The sequence below is a fragment of the Elephas maximus genome, chromosome 24 (genome assembly GCF_024166365.1).
Source record: "Elephas maximus indicus isolate mEleMax1 chromosome 24, mEleMax1 primary haplotype, whole genome shotgun sequence".
Lineage (NCBI taxonomy): Eukaryota > Metazoa > Chordata > Mammalia > Proboscidea > Elephantidae > Elephas > Elephas maximus.
Window position 1 is genome coordinate 42,056,368 of NC_064842.1, and position 18,074 is coordinate 42,074,441.

The window sequence follows — 18,074 nt, forward strand, 5'->3', positions numbered from 1 at the left end:
ATGTATCTGTTCGTGTAAAGGCTCTTATTTCTCTAGGACATATTCCAAAGAGTGAAATTGCTGGGTCGTATGGTAGTTCTATTTCTGGCTTTATAAGGAAGCGCCAAATTGATTTCCAAAGTGGTTGTACCATTTTACATTCCCACCAGCAGTGTATAAGTGTTCCAGTCTCTCCATAACCTCTCCAACATTTATTATTTTGTGTTTTTTGGATTAATGCCAGCCTTGTTGGAGTGAGATGGAATCTCATTGTAGTTTTGACTTGCATTTCTCTAATGGCTAATGATCCTGAGCATTTTCTCATGTGTCTGTTAGCTACCTGAATGTCCTCTTTAGTGAAGTGTCTGTTCATATCTTTTGCTCATTTTTTGATTGGGTTGTCTTTTTGTAGTTGAGTTTTTGCAGTATCACACAGATTCTAGAGATCAGACGCTGATCAGAAATGTCATAGCTGAAAACTTTTTCCCAGGCTATAGGTAATCTTTTCACTCTTTTGGTGAAGTCTTTCGATGAGCACAGGTGTTTGATTTTTAGGAGCTCCTAGTTATCTAGTTTCTTTTCTGTACTGTCAGTAATGTTTTATATGCTGTTTATACCATGTATTAGGGCTCCTAACATAGTCCCTATTTTTTCTTCCATGATCTTTATAGTTTTGGATCTTATATTTAGGTCTTTTATCCATTTTGAGTTAGTTTTTGTGCATGGTATGAGATATGGGTCTTATTTTTTGGCAGATGGATATCCAGTTATGCCAGCACCATTTGTTAAATAGACTGTCTTTTCCCCATTTAACTGACTTCTGGCCTTTGTCAAATCTCAACTGCTCATATGTGGATGGATTTATGTCTGGATTCTCAATTCTGTTCCATTGGTCTATGTATCTGTTGTTGTACCAGTACCAGGCTCTTTTGACTACTGTGGTGGTATAATAGGTTCTAAAATCAGGAAGAGTGAGGCCTCCCACTTTGTTCTTTTTCAGCAATGCTTTACATATCTGGGGACTCTTTCCCTTCCATATGAAGTTGGTGATGTGTTTCTCCAACTCATTGAAAATGTTGGAATTTGGATCAGAACTGTGTTGCATCTACAGATTGCTTTTGGTAGAACAGACATTTTTATAATGTTAAGTCTTCCTATCCATGAGCAAGGTATGTTTTTCCTCTTATGTAGGTCTCTTTTGGTTTCTTGCAGTAGTGTCTTGTAGTTTTCTTCGTATAGGTCTTTTACATCTCTGGTAAGATTTATTCTTAAGTATTTTATCTCCTTGGGGGCTACTGTAAATGGTACTGATTTGGTGATTTCCTCTTCGATGTCCTTTTTGTTGGTGTAGAGGAATCCAACTGATTTTTCTATGTTTATCCTGTATCCCGATACTCTGCTGAACTCTTTTATCAGTTTCAGTAGCTTTCTTGAGGATTCTTTAGGGTTTTCTGTGTATAAGATCAGGTCATCTGCAAATAGAGATACTTTTACTTCTTCCTTGGCAATCTGGATGCCCTTTATTTCTTTATCTAGCCTAATTGCTCTGGAGAGGACCTCCAGCACAATGCCGAATAAGACTGGTGATAAAGGGCATCCTCGTCTGGTTCTCGATCTCAAGGGGAATGCTTTCAGATTCTCTCCATTTAGGATGATGTTGGCTGTTGGCTCTGTATAAATGCCCTTTATTATGTTGAGGAATTTTCCTTCTATTCCTATTTTGCTAAGAGTTTTTATCATGAATGGGTGTTGAACTTTGTCAAATACCTTTTCTATTAATTGATAAAACCATGCCATTCTTTTGCTTTATTTATATGATGGATTACATTGTTTTCCTAATGTTGAACCATCCCTGCATACCTGGTATGAATCCCACTTGGTCACGGTGAATTATTTTTTTGATACATTGTTGAATTCTATTGGCTAGAATTTTGTTGAGGATTTTTGCATCTAAGTGTATGAGGGATACAGGTCTGTAATTTTCTTTTTTTTTTGTGGTGCCTTTACCTGGTTTTGATATCAGGGATATGCTGGCTTCACAGAATGAGTTTGGGAGTATTCCGTCCTTTTCTATGCTCTGAAATACCTTTAGTAGTAGTGGTGTTAAACTCTTCTCTGGAAGTTTGGTAGAACTCTGCAGTAAAGCCGTTCACCAGGGCTTTTTTTTTGATGGGAGTTTCCTGATTACCATTTCAATCTCTTCTTTTGTTATGGGTCTATTTAGTTGCTCTACCTCTGTTTGTGTTAGTTTAGGTAGGTAGTGTGTTTCTAGGAATTCATCCATTTCTTCTAGGTTTTCAAATTTGTTAGAGTACAATTTTTCATAGTAATCTGATACGATTCTTTTAATTTCAGTTGGGTCTATTATAATATCACCCACCTCATTTCTTATTCAGGTTATCTGCTTCCTCTCCTGTTTTTCTTTTGTCAGTTTGGCCAGTGGTTTATCAATTTTGTTGATCATTTCAAAGAACCAGCTTTTGGTGGTGTTAATTCTTTTCATTGTTTTTCTGTTTTCTATTTCATTTAATTCTGCTCTAATTTTTATTATTTGCTTTCTTCTGGTGCCTCAGGGTTTCTTTTGTTGCTCTCTGTTTATGTTATAGGGATAATTCTTTGATCTGGCCCTTTCTTCTTTTGGTACGTGTGCATTTATTGATATAAACTGACCTCTGAGGACTGCTTTTGCTGTGTCCCAAAGGTTCTGATAGGACATGTTTTCATTCTCCCTGGATTCTATGAATTTCTTTATTCCATCCTTAATGTCTTCTATAATCCAGTCTTTTTTGAGCAGGGTCCTCTTCAGTTTCCAAGTGTTCGATTTCTTTTCTCTGCTTTTTCTGTTACTGATCTCTACTTTCATGGCTTTATGGTCAGAGAAGACGCTTTGTAATATTTCAATGTTTTGGATTCTAAGGCTTGCTTTATGACCTAATGTGTGGTCTATTCTAGAGAATGTTCCATGTACACTAGAAAACAAAGCGTATTTCTCTATTGTTGGGTGGAGTGTTCTGTATATGTCTATGAGGTCAAGTTGGTTGACTGTGGCATTTGGATCTTCTCTGTCTTCATTGTGCTTTTCTTTCTGGATGTCCTGTCCTTCACCGAAAGTGGTGTGTTGAAGTCTCCTGCTTCTGCCGAGGAGTCTGAGCTTATTCTTATTGGCTCTCCTTTGTAGGTGACTTTTCGTTTATCCCTAGCTGCTCTTATAATTCTCTCTTTATCTTTGGTTTTGGCAAGTTTGATTATGTCTTGGTGACTTTCTTTTAAAATCTAATGTGGAGTCTGATGAGCATCTTGGATAGATATCGTCTCATCTTTCATGATATCAGGGAAGTTTTCTGCCAACAAATCTTCAGCAATTCTCTCTGTATTTTCTGTTATCACTCGGTGTTCTGGTACTCCAATCACTTGTAGGTTATTTCTCTTGATAGAGTCCCACATAATTCTTAAGGTTTCTTCATTTTTTTTAATTCTTTATCTTTCTTCAAATATATTGGTGCCAAGTGCTGTATCTTCAAATTCACCAGTTCTGCCTTCCACTTGTTCAATTACGCTCCTCTGACTTTCTATTGAGTTGTCTACTTCTGTCATTTTATTGTTAATCTTCTGAATTTGATTGCTGCCTGTTTATGGATTTTTCCAGTTTATTAAACTTTTCATTACGTTCCTGAATTCACTCATAGATGTTCAAATATTGGATTGATACCAATTTAAAAAAAGGCAAAAATAATGAAAACTGAGAAGTATGCATCAGAATACAGTCGTTGGAATGGAACCCCGTCATATACTTGCTCATATAAGCCAAGCACTTTACATACATTATCGCTATTCCTCATTTTAACTCTGCTAGAAAAATACTATTATACAATTTCTCAGATAACAGACCTGTGTAGTATGAGGAAGGGATACAATTTTGGAGAAGGGTTTAGAATTTTGCCTCTGGTACTTACCAAAAAACCAACTGTTGATGAGTCAATTCTGACCCCATGTGTTTATAGAGCAGAGCTGCTCCATAGGGTTTTCACAGCTATAATATTTATGAAAGCAGGTTGCCAGGCCTTTTCTTCTGCGGCACCACTGGGTGGGTTTGAACCATCAACCTTTAGGTTAGTAGTCAAATGTGTTAACTGCACCACTCAGGGACCAAATGCCTCTGGTACTTAAAAAAAAAAAAAAGCCTTGAAATCTTGGGCAATTAATAACTACGAAAAAACCAAAGCCACCCTATTAATAGCAAAGAACAACAGAAGCATAATAGTATTGCAGAAGTGTGTATGCTTTATTTAATATCCTACTGTGCCAGAGGTCACTTGCCCTGGATTGCAAAAATCAGAACGTTTACAGGGCCACCACAATCACACGGCTGTTTGGCTTTATGCACTTAGGTAGTGGATTTGATCTCTGATCTGAGGTTAGAAATGAATGAGTAAAATAAGGCCTCTTCCATGATGAGGGAGTGAAATGTGTAGAATGATTTAAAAAACAAAAAAGTTGCCATATAGTCAACTCCAACTCATGGTGACCCCATGTGTGTCAGAGTAGAACTGTACTCCATAGGGACTTCAAAGGCTGATTTTTCAGAAGCAGATTGCCAGGCCTTTCCTTTGAGGTGCCTCTCTCTGGGTGAACTGCAACTTCCGATTTTTCAGTTAGTAGCTGAGCACACTAACCATTTGCACCAACCAGGGACTCCAGAATGACGTTAGAAGAGAGAAAGGCATCACAAAAAAAGGAAACTACAGGTCACTATCCCTTATAAATTAGATACAAAAATCTTCAAAATGAATAAATACTAGCAAACCAAATCTATCAGGATCATGCTCCATACGAAGTGGAATTTATCCCAGTAATGCAATCAATGTTGGTTCAACATACAAACATCAATGTAATACTCCATATTAATAAAGGGAAAAAACACATGATCACCTCAATAGATGCAGAAAAAGCATGTGACAAAATCCAATAGTCTTTTATGAAAAAAACACACAATAATATAGGAAGAGAAGGGAAACTTCCTCAATGTGATAAAGGGCATTTATGAAAAACCCCCAGCTAATACCATACTTAATGGTGAACGACTGAAATAAAAGCCTTCCACCTAAGACCAGAAACAAGACAAAGATGCCTGGTCTCGCTTACTTCATTCAATATTGTATATTGCATGTTCTAGCCAGAACAATTAGGCAAGAAAAAGAAATAAAGGGCACTCAGATTGGAAAGGAAGAAGTAAAACTATCTCTGTTTGCAGATGACATGATTCTAATATATAGAAAACCCTAAAAAAACCACTAAATTATTAGAACTAAGAAATGAACTTATCCAGGTTGTAGGGTACAAGATCAGTATTCAAAAATCAATTGTTATTTCTACACACAATAAGCAATTTAAACATGAAATTAAGAAAATTCCATTCACAATAGCATCAAAAAGAAAAAAATACTTAGAAATAAATTTAACAAAAGAAATGTAAAACTTATACTCAGAAACTACAAAATACTGTTGAAAGAGATTAAAGGTAAGAGTTTTCTAGGCTGTAATCTTTACGAGAGCAGATTGCCAGGTCTCTCTCATGCAAAGCTGCTAGGCAGGTTCAAACCGCCAACGTTGTTGAAGGGAATGCAAAACAGTACAGCCACTCTGGAAAGCGGTTGGTCATTTTCTTTTAAGATATACACTTACCACATGACCCAGCGATTCCACTTCTGGGTATTTAGCCTGGAGAAATGAAAACTTACGTTCACACAAAAACCTGTATACAATGTTTATAGCAACTCTATTCATAACTGCCCAAAACTGGAAACAACCTAAATGTCCTTCAACAGATAACTGAATAAACAAACTATGGTACATCCATACAATGGATTATTACTCAGCCATAAAAAGGAATAAACTACTGATAGCATGCTTCTTTCCAAAAGAAGCTAATATCGAAAGGTTACATACTATATTATTTCATATGACAAGCTCAAAAAGACAAAACTACAGGGGCTAGGAATTGGGGAGGATGTGACTTCAAAAGAATTGCACAAGAGGGTTTTTTGAGGTGATGGAACTGTTCTGATGGTGGGGTTATATGAACCTACATGTGTTAAAATTCATAGAATTGTATACCAAACAAAAAAAGTTGAATCTATTGCATGATAATTTGAAAAAAAGCCAAAAATGGTTGAGGCACATTTTCATACCAGTTATATGAAAATAATAAAATGCCATAAAGATCACATGATAGAACAATCATTTTTAGCAATACTTACAGATGAGAATTTGCAGCTGAACCTGAACCTGGAATTTCCACACTTAGATATAAATACCTTTCTGTACAAAATTGTGATAAAAAATTTAGAGGAAAGTAAGGCCCTTCCTAAAAATGTCTAAAACTTGTGCAGTTTAGCATTCCAAGACCTTTGCATCTTAGCAGAAACAAATCATTGCCTGTGTCATTTAGGCAAAAGATAATGAAACATCTAAGGGATGAAAGGAATGTGCCAATCCTCTTTCCTTCATGGAATCTCCAAAGTCAATGTAGCTAGCACCTGGTATGATGACTTCAATGCAAGCTCAGAGCTGACATTCCTAGGGAGAGACTCACAAATAAACCTAAATCATTCCTAAAGATCTATAATACAATCCTCTGTAATCTAAGCAATCAGCTGTTTAAGACTATGTAAGCACACAACAACTGCTCATACACACACGTTCTACAGTTTCTGTGCATGGAATGTGTATGAATGTGTGTACGCACAAAGAAAATAACTTAATCCATCAAACCCAAAAACTCATCGCTGTAGAGCTGATTCCAACTCATAGCGACCCTAGAGGACAGAGTAAAACTGTCCTATAGGGTTTTCATCTTTACGGAAGCAAGGTGCCACATCTTTCTCCCATGGAGCACTGGTGAGTTTAAATTGACAACCTTTTGGTTAGCAGCCAAGCGCTTAACCACTTAATCCATAAAAAAAAAAAAAAAAAAATTTTTTATAGGATACTCTAAAATGCATAACTATCAATAATTCATCAATGTATTAATTTGTTCAAATATTTGCTGAGCATCCACTTTGTACCAGGCACCAGGGATATGTCAGTACTGAGATGAGATCTGTGCCCCTGGGTGTACCACTTTCAGTTTAAAAACACTAACTTGGCAAGTCATTGTACATCAACCACTTGAAGAAGGTAAGATGGATAAGGAAGAAGGAATCCCAGGCAAAGGGTGATTAACGACAGCAAACTGCATAATACATTATGAAAACTCCAAAGAAAAAATAAAGTATGGTCCCGGGGTTTCTGTTGGTGGTTTATGGGAAGAGGAAGGGAAGACAATGCACAATATAGGTGAAGTCAGCACAATTCGACCAAGGCAAAGCCATAGAAGCTTTCCAGACACGCCCAAACATCTTGAGGGACCAAGTTACTGCGGCTGAGAGCTTGGGACCATGGTCTCGGGGGCCATCTCAGTCAACTGGCATAACATAGTTCATAAAGAAAATGTTCTACCTCCTACTTTGGTGAGTAGCACTGGGGATCTTAAAAGCTTGCAAGTGGCCATCTAAGATACATCTATTGGTCCCTTTCAGTCTGGAGCAAATGATAAAGAAGAAAACCAAAAAAAATGAGAAAAATATTAGTCTAAAGGACTAATGGACCACATGAACCACAGCCTCCACCAGTCTGGGCCCAGATGAGCTAGACGGTGCCCAGATACCACCACCAACCATTCTGACAGGGATCACAATAGAGGGTCCCAGACAGAGCAGGAGAAAAATGTAAAACAAAATTCAAACTCACAAAAAAAGACCAGGCTGGTGAGGAGTGAGCTTCTTGGATCGAGTGGTCACTTGAGACTATGTTGGCATCTCCTCCTTGGAGGGGGGATGTTAGGGAAGGGGAGGATTGGAGGCTAGCGAAATAGAAAAGGAAAAGAGAGAGCGGAGGGAGGGAGCGGGCTGTCTCATTATGAGGAGAGCAACTGGGAGTATGTAGCAAGGTGTGTGCAAGACTGACTTGATTTGTAAACTTTCACTTAAAGCACAATAAAAAAAAAAAAGACCAGACTCCATGGTCTGAGACTGGAGGAACACCTGAGACTATGTTCTCCGGACACCCTGCTAACTCAGAACTGGAGCCACTCTAAAAAGTCAAGCTTTCAGCCAAAGATTAGACAGGCCTATAAAACAATAAGACACATGAGGAACATGCTTCTTAGTTCAATCAAATATATGAGACCAAATGGGCAACACCTGCCCAAAAGCAAAGACAACAAAGCAAGAAGGGCAAGAAAATTGGAGGAATGGACATGGGGAACCTGGGGTGGAAAGGAGGAGAGTCCTGGCACATTCCAGGGATTGTAACCAATGCCACAGAATAATTTGTATATAAATTTTTGAGTGAGAAACTAATTTGTGCTGTGAACTTTACCTAAAGCACATAAAAATTTAGAATACATATAGTTTTAATTCTAACCAACTCTACAGAAAAACTTGGTAACAAAGGCAGATTATTTTAGTCATTGTGACCAGACATTAAACAATGCCTTTCTTTAAAAAAAAAGCATAATACAAAACCCCAACACAGTTGTATTTGAGAATAACAAAGAATTATATGGAAAGTGGGAACTTTAATAATTTGAATTGGCATTAATATAAATTCTCATTCACTCAAAAAAAATTGAACAACTACTCTGTCCAAGGGGCTACAGTTCTGATTTATCATGACTGGTGAATGGCTCTAAAAACTGCTGACAATCTATGCAGGGTCACACTGATAATAACATATACCACATTTTGGACCCTACTTACAGCAGGGTTTTACTATTTGCTCGATACTATAGGGTATGCAAAAGATTCCTAGTGGTGCAGTGGTTAAGCACTCGGCTGCAAACTGAAAGGTTGGGAGATTCAAACCCAACAGATGCTCCTTGGGAGAAAGATGTAGCAATCTGCTTCCATAAAGATTACAGCCTTGGAAACACTTTGGGGCAGTTCTACTCTATTCTATAGGGTCGCTAAGAGTCAGAATTGACTTGAGGGCAACAGGTATGGGGATACAAAGATTTAAAGATATACAGGCCCTGCTCTCGAGGAGTTTAAAGTCTAACTTAGAAATCTGGTTAAAATAAGTTCATTTTATACTGTTATGAAATAAAGTATATCTACTTAACTATGCCACACTTAGGTACAAAGAAATAGAAATAAAATTCTGTAAAGAACTCTGTGAAACTTCAAAGAATGGGTTTTCATAGTCATGTTTTCACATACCCAAAAAACTCCTGCAAAATTTTTCTCATTTCTGAATAAGAACAATCAAATCATTGATGGGAGGGAAAAAAAAAAAAAATGCAAGCCTGACTAACATTGTTAGGAACACAGATGTTCCTTTTTGATTTATGTGATAGTTTCCCAAGAAAAAGACAAATCACAATGGAGACCACAAATAAATACCTTTCTCCTCACTAAAACTAATCCGCAGAGCTAGAGCCTAAAATAATTCATGGCCAATAATTCACCTTAAAAATCATAATAGGCTATCAGCATTTTCAAATAGCAAAGACTAGAAATAAAAGTTGGTATACACTTTAAGAAACAGTAATCAGGCCTGGTCCTAGAGAAGATTCCAAAGTCAGCCTTGACCAGCACCCTCCTTTCCTAACCTCTCTTAATCTGCCCTATTGTCTCCTAAGGACTTTAACCCCTCATGATACTCCTGCCACTCTCTGTATGTACATACACGCTGTTCCAAACAGCCTGTTTTCTACCTAAAGGACTCAAGTGATTTTATCTCTGACTCAAAGGTAGAAATAGGGGTAGGGAAGGGCAGATTTCAGTTTACTCAGAAGGTATAAAAGGTTGTGGGGTGTTCACTTTCAGGTCCAGAACTGTGCTTTAGAGCTTTAGTATGATTATCTGGTAATAAACTTATATTAGGATGTTAATGGAAATGAATTCAACGTCCCCCCCCCACCCCCCGGCAAAGAAATAGTTAAAAATAAATGCCTGATGATGCTGGTGAAGAAAAATGGCCCAAGCACCTGGGGACCCTGGGATGGGAGGCCCCACCTGCTTCCCCCGAGGATTTAGAAGCAGCATCCAGGACCAGGGTGGTGGCTATAATCTGGGCCGAGGCTGCAAGGCTGGCAGAGGCAAGGCTGGGGACAAGAAGTGGCTCCTGGTCACCAAGCTGGACCAGATCAAGGACATGAAGATCAACTTCCTGGGGGAGTGCTATCTCTTCTCCCTGCCCATCAAGGAGTCTGAGACCATTGACTAATTTCCTGGAGATGTCCCTAAATTAAGGACAAGATTTTGAAACTCATACCAGCTCAAAAGTAGATGCATGCTGGCCAATGGACCAGGCTCAAGGCATTCAGTGCCATCAGGACTACAATGGCCACATCGGCCTGGGCGTTAAGTGCTCCAAGGAGGTGGCCCCCATCATCCTGGCCAAGCTCTCCATCATCCCTGTGCAGTGACTCGGGGAGCAAGATCAGTGAGCCCCACGCTGCTCCTTGCAAGGCAACAGCCACTGGTGCTCTGTGTTGGTGGGCCTCATCCCAGGGCCCAGAGGCACCGGCATCATCATCTCTGCCCAGTGCCCAAGAAGCTCCTGCTGGTGGCCAGCACTGAGGGCTACTATACCTCAGTGAGGGGCTGCACTGCCACTGTGGGAACTTCGCCAAGGCCACCTTTGATGCCATAACCAAAACCTACAGCAATCTCACCCCAGACCTCTGGAAAGAGATCTGTTCATCAAGTCTGCCTCCCAGGAATTCACTGAACACCTTGTAAAAACCCACACCAGAGTCTTTGAGCAGAGGACCCAGGCTCCAGCAGTGGCCATTACACAGTGGTTTCTATTCAAGAAAAATGAAGTGTATTAATTAAACCTGAAAAAAAAAAAAATGCCACCCCCTCTCCCAAAATAAAATAATAAATGTCTCAAAGGAAGAATTTTAAGCATTAACAAGTAGGCAGGGAGACATTGCTGGTGCTTTTAAATTATGCCATGGTCGGTTATCCTATCACTTATTATAAATACACATGGGCTAGCTCTGTTTTAAATCTGGCCTAAAAGTAAGCAAATGTCTTCTGAAGATACTAAATTAAGTATCTAAATGTCCAGCAAAAATATTACAGGGGACTGTGCATTGTAAAGTATGGGTATAACAAGCTCTGTCTGGACATTTCAAAACTATTAAAAATCATAACGTATAAAGAAAATTTTAGATTAAAAAAAAAAACATATGCGTATTTACATTACACAACAGTTTTAGGATTCTTCCAAAGCCATCGAGAAATATTTTGAAACTTAGGGTGGTAACGGGGAGAGTCCTGACACATTGTGGGGACTGCAACCAATGTCACGGAACAATCTGTATATAAACTATTGAATGAGAAACCAATTTGCTCTGTCAACCTTCACCTAAAGCACAATGAAAAATAATTTGGGACGTATGTTCTAGGAAATAGCTCATACAATTATAGTGACATAGCAAAAATTTTTGAAGCTAGAATGGCTTTTTAATGGCATTTTAGAAACAATATAGCCCTTTACTTTGCTCAAAATAGTATCAAGAGTAGAGAACCTACAGATCAAAAAAGAGTTAAGATACATATCAATTACCTGGATACTAATTCAAACACACTCAACAAAAAAAAAAAAAATGAAATTTGAACACTGACTGGCTATGTGATATAAAAAAGCTGAACAATTCTTTTTTTATACTCAAGTATGATACTTCTTGCAAGGAAAATGATTTTTTTGTAAACTAGCATTTTTAATAGGATTTTACCTTATTAATAAATACATCAAATTTTAAGTAAGCAGATTAAAAAAAAAGGTACCCAGTGCCGTTGAATCACCACTTTTTATGTATATGCCTTATAAGCAGCTAAAAAGCCTCCCTTCACTCCCAACAGGCTCTCTTCTTTTGTCTCCCTCTGACTTTTCCACACCCAATCGCGCAGGCTCTGGAAACCCGGGTGGCGTAGTGGTTAGGAGCTATGGCTGCTAACCAAAAAGGTCTGCAGTTTGAATCCACCAGATGGTCCCTGGAAACCCTGTGGGGCGGTTCTACTCTGTCCTCTAGGGTCGCTATGAGTCGGAATCAACTGGATGGCAACAGGCTGGTTTTTTTTTTTTTTTGGACTCTGCAGGCCCTGGGAACATTTTCATTCCCCTACTTCCTCTGTTGTTGTTGTTAGATGCCACTGAGTCAGTTCTGACTCATAGTGACCCTATGTACAACAGAACGAAGCACTGCCCAGTCCTGTGCCATCCTAACAATTGTTATGCTTGAGCCCATCGTTGCAGCCACTGTATCAATCTATCTCATTGATGGTCTTCCTTTTCTTTGCTAACCCTCTACTTTACCAAGCATGATGCTGTTCTCCAGGGACTGGTCCCTCCTGATAACACGTCCGAAGTATATGAGACGAAGTCTCACCCTCCTTGCTTCAAAGGAGTATTCTGGCTGTACTTCTTCCAAGACAGACTTGTTCCTTCTTCTGGCAGTCCACGATATATTCAATATTCTTCACCAATACCATAATTCAAAGGTATCAATTCTTCTTCGGTCTTCCTTATTTACACTTTCGCATACAAATGAGGCAATTGAAAATACCATGGCTTGGGTCAGGTGCACCTTAGTTCTCAAAGTGACATCTTTTCTTTTCAACACTTTAAAGAGCTCTTTTGCACCAGATTTGCAATACATCATTTGATTTCTTGACTTCTATGTCCATGGGCATTGATTGTGGATCCAATCTACCTTCTCTACCTACAATATGTTATTATCGTCCTACCTCCATACCTTGGGTAAAGGAATGAGAGATCTCCCCACCTCCAACAGCTGCAGACTCACGATAAACCCAAAACCTTTCCAGTACTATAGTTCCTCTTTCATATTCTTCACTGATAACTCTATAGATCCTACCCTTGCACCCGGATGTACACATGGGAATGAGTTTGAAATACTTTTAAATATGTGTGTGTGTGTTCATTCACTCCACAGTGCAGTCTTAAAAGCTACAACTTTTTTTTATACCTGCTTAGCTTTCCTATTGGTTCTAAGCAAAAAGAAAAAGGTGAGAAATATAAAAGGGAACTAATTCCTTGACCTCCTCTTAGTCTTTTACCCTTTGTTACTCTCTGGGAAATTTCTTAGAGCACCTTTTATTTCAAAGAGAGGAGAAAAGATAAGAGGTAGTTTTTTTTGTTTGTTTTTTGGCACAGTTGGGCAAAGTAGAAAACATACAGGGTCACAGAGGAAACAGGGAGTTGTGGATGCCAGTGCTAGAGAGAAAATAAAGAGGGGCAGGATGTTAGGCCAGGCTGACAGATGTCCAGCTAGCTCCTTTATCTTATTTCTCAGATCCCTTGAATGGGCCTTCTGTTACCAGCCCAGCCTCAGAACACAAAAGCCACCACCAGTGACCTGGAGCTGGTAGAGCCTAGACTTCCACTGCCAAGAATATTTCACAATAGTAAAAGCTTGGTAAACATCTGGTGGCTTTATTAGGTCAGTCTATGAGTACAGTTTGAAGCTACCTTAAAGAAATAAATTAGCTACCTGGAGGGTAGATTTGCGGGGAGGAGGGGGAAGACTGCTCTCCTTTTAGAAACTGGGCATTTAAATGGATGACCTTAAGGAGTAGACATCTAGCTTTTAATTTTAGTCTCCTAGCAGACTAGGAGATCCGTCTTAGGAGGTTTTTACTACTGTCTGGCATACCATTGTCTTGTAGGTCTAATAAACGGGAATATGAGCTCATGCCCCAGGCAGTGAGACTTACAGGCTGATGAAAGGGAATGATGAAGCAAACTAATAAAGGAGATTACAGGCTACACATATTCTTACCATAGTCTCTACAGTCAAAAGAGGTTATAAGAAGTTGATCGAAAATCAATTATCATTATTACCTATATGCATAAAAGATTTCTTAGAGTTCTAAGAGCATCTCACCTTGGGAGATAAAGGCAAATGTCTGACATATTCAAATGCTATTCAAGAAAATAAAAGTAATAAAGCTGTTATTAGCAACAGTTTTAGTTTTTATTATTGTTATATTTTCCTATCCTAAGAAATAATGCAGGCAGTTGAGCATTTATGAGAAGTAAAATTCTGCTTCTGATGTGCCAATTTAGGAGCAAGTGAATCAACAGAAAAATAAGCTTTAATTTAACACCCTAGCCTAGGGGAAGAGATGGACTAGTGAGGAGCAGGTTCTTGTTTCTGACAAGAATAAGGATTAAAAACACTAAGAGGACAGAGCCCTGGTTACAAGCGAGGCTGCTACACTAAGCATCCTGATTATTCCAAAGATGCCCAGAGATCCAACCCAACCCTTCTGGCTTCTGCCAAAGAGGCACAGAAACAGCCAACTCAAGTTCCAAGAATAGTCATGACATACCATCCCCTGCCAAGTACCGTCATCCTCAGGGAGGCTATCCTTTTTGAGTACCTTGCCCTGAGACTAAGGACAAAATTCAGAAGGGAAGTAAATTGTTAACACGGCTTCTTTCCTTATCCATTGAAACTCCGATAAATAAAAAGTCAAGTAACCTGGAATTTAATTGTAATTAATTCATTTAATTTAACTGCAATTAATTTAATTCACTGAGGAGGGGAGAATGGGCTAAAACCTTTCATAAATCTAAAAATGCAGGGGCTATCTGATAAACTGTAGGTACTAAAATTGATTTTTAAAATCTACATAAAAGGTAGCCCTCTACTTGCAAAGCTGACATAGACTTTGCATTAACAAGATACATAATCAATTTAAAAGTGTCTTTTTGGTCAGGAAATAGGGCTACTCATAATCTTCTCCCTGTTCATTCATTAGCAGCTAAGAGAAAATTCCCACTAAAACTTCTTTTCCTCCACTCATTATGGCCTATTGAAGCATCACAGCCTTCTAACAGAATGCCCGTAACATGGTGACGCAGGACTTCTGGCTTGGCAGAATCACCAATTCCCTACTCATTGTATGCGTCCTCTATGTAATACACTGTGGTATGTATTTGAGCTGTTACGCAAATATACTTGCACTATTTATCAGTAGGGATATAACTACATTGAATAGAATATACAAATTTTGGCAATAAATGGTTCAAGTTCCTACATGTCAAAATTTTACTCAAAAGAATAAATGTATTAAAAATAATAAATATATTAAAGCTTGTACTGACTTAAGCCCTTGCTCATATGCCAACTAAACACACCTCTATTCTTTCAGGCTGGAAATTGTCATTACTCTCGGTTCCTTTTTTTCTCCTTTACTTCAAGCTTTCTTTAAACATCTAGAGACAATTGTCTCTACGCAAATTGTGCTACTCTTTAAAACTGCCAGCTTTTTTATATGTTAGCTATTTCATTTAGTATGCTATTATACATGATATAACTGATGTGGAATAGTGTTTAGCCAGATCTTTTTGACACGGATTATGCAAAAGGCAACTTTCTGCCCAGTTTATGATTAAGTTAACCATAGATTTTTTAATACCCATAGTCCAAATTAATAAAATTAATTCTAAAAATTAATACAAGATTTTTCAATATAGATATACCTGAAAAAGCCTTTGAAAAACTAACTTTTATAAAGTGGTTCATATCTAACAAACAAGAACTAGAAGGCATTTGGATACTTGGGTACATTTGTATCCAGGCATTCAGAATCTCCCAGGCATAGAGAGTCTCCCACTGTATAGTTAAATTACTCTTTAAAAAAGGGGGGGACGGGGAGGCGGAGAGGGCAAAAGCACTGCAAGTGTGAGCACCATGGCAATTCACCTTAAGTACCAAGTCATAAATTTCAGAGACAGGAAAAACTTTATAGATTATCTAACTCAACCTCTACTTTCAAGGATAAGATAACTGAAATATAAAAACCGCAGTGACGAGACTCCCCAAGGTCATATAACTAGTTAACGACCACATAGGTGGAATTATCTCCTAAGAGTGAATCCCAAAAAGCTGATCTGCTGTGGGCAGGTAGCTCAGACATGCAGGAGGTAGCCTGCACTAGGAAAAAAAGTGATCAGAGATGTCCTCGATCCCAAAACCTAATTTATTAATTTAAAAATTTATCTAAATAAATTTGGATTTTCACACAATTGTTTATATAATAAATCTTCATAGTACTTAGATTCCTGCCCAAAAAAGCCAACATATTTTTAGTATGTTTATACTTACCTTGACTATTGTTTCACCTAAATGATTTCACAACTAAAATTAGGAACAGAGGGAATCAAAACTTACAGTAAAATGGTTAAGATTCTGGACTTTAAAAAGGAAGAACATCTAAAATACAGTCTTCTCATGGGAACAATAATGTATCACCCACTGACTAAGTCATTAATTCTAAGAAATACCCAGATTTTGACATCAGACTAGAAAAGAAAAGCAACGCTGATGAAAAGAGGGGAAATTAGGAAATGCAACTGTACTAACAATAGTTCCATCTTAAGAAGGAACGCAGCAGTAAAATGAGTCACCGGTTTAAACTGTACAAACTCAAATGTCTGATCTAGAAGGGTAAGACTTATATAACCTTTTCTACTTAGTTAAAGCGAAGTCTGTAATTCTTCCTACCCAACATCCCAATCTCAGAATAAGCTAGTATACTTAATTTTAATAGTAAGCTATTATACTTATTATAATAGTAGTAAACATTATACTATTTAGGACTGTTATATATTCTCAGCATCCTGATCATTTCATAAGTCAAGTTTCTATGCAATTTTCACCTTGGTAAGGCAAGGAAACAAAATAAATAATTTTAGGACTATTCAATATATAACATCACGGTTAGAGCAACAGCTACTTCACTGGCTTTCTGAAAATACAAACTGCCTACGAAGAACAAGTTCACAGCTAGGAGTACTAAAATGAATAAGACATGGTTCCTGGCCCTCAAGAACCTCACAAACTAGCGAGAGAAACAAAAGAATAAATCAGCTCTTATAACAGAGATGTGGCCTCAATGTTTTGTTTACCAAGTAGATAAAGTAGAAACGGTCTCCTGAAAGAAGATTCTTGGCCTGAGTCTTAAAGGAAAGAGTTAGCCATGGAATAAAAATTAGCATGTTAGCATGTAAAAAAAAAAAAAAAAAAGCACAACTGCAATATATTCATTCATTCAAGAAATATTTCTTGACCGCCTACTATATGCCAGGCATAAACCATGTTTAGAGAACGGCATATGTTTTGGTATTGCTAGAGCCTAAGGAACACATATGGGAAAGGGCAGGCACCAGATTATGAATGCCTTGGATACTCTGCTAAGGAGTTTGGATCTCATCTTGATGATGGTAGGAAAGCAATGAAAGCTGTTCAGCAAGGAATTAACGAGATCAGAATTGTATACACCCTGTCATGGATTGAACTGTGTTCCTCAAAAATGTGTGTATCAATTTGGTTGTGCCATGATTTCCGGTATTGTGTGACTGCCCATCATTCTGTCATCTGCCGTGATTTTCTATTTGTAAATCCTGCCTCTATAATGCTAATGCGGGGGGATGGACAGCAGTTGCGTTGATGAAGCAGGACTAAATCTACAGGACTGGATTGTGTTTTCAGCCGGTTTCTTTGGAGATATAAGAGAGAAGCAAGCAGAAAGACAGGGGGACCTCATACCACCAAGAAACAAGAGCCAGGAGAACAGCTGGTCCTTTGGACCTGAGGTTCCTGCACGAAGAAGCTCCTAATCCAGGAGAATATTCATGAGAAGGACCTTCCTCCAGAGCCAACAATGACAGAAAGGCTACTCCTGGAGCTGATGCCCTGAATTTGGACTTTTAGCTTACTTTACTGTGAGGGGAAACCCTGGTGGCAGAGTGATTAAATGCTATAGCTGCTAACCAAAAGGTAGGCAGTTTGAATCCAACAGGCATTCCTTGGAAACCCTGTGGGGCAGTTCTACTCTGTCCTATTGGGTCGCTATGAGTCAGAATTGACTAGACAGCAATGGGTTTTTTGGTGGTTACTGTGAGCAAATAAATTTCTTTGTTAAAGCCACCCACTTGTGGTATTTCTGTTGTAGCAGCACTAGATAACTAGATAACAGGGTTGTATCCTTTCACCATACCTATTCAATCTG

At 38.4% G+C, this 18,074-nt stretch overlaps 1 protein-coding gene and 1 pseudogene across 2 annotated transcripts in view; one reads left to right on the forward strand and one right to left on the reverse strand.

Annotated features, from left to right (window-relative positions):
• ABL2 (ABL proto-oncogene 2, non-receptor tyrosine kinase) overlaps positions 1-18,074 on the reverse strand; it is a 115,388-nt gene that overhangs the window by 40,508 nt on the left and 56,806 nt on the right. The window lies entirely within an intron of this gene.
• Positions 9,994-10,855, forward strand: LOC126066663 (40S ribosomal protein S2-like; annotated as a pseudogene).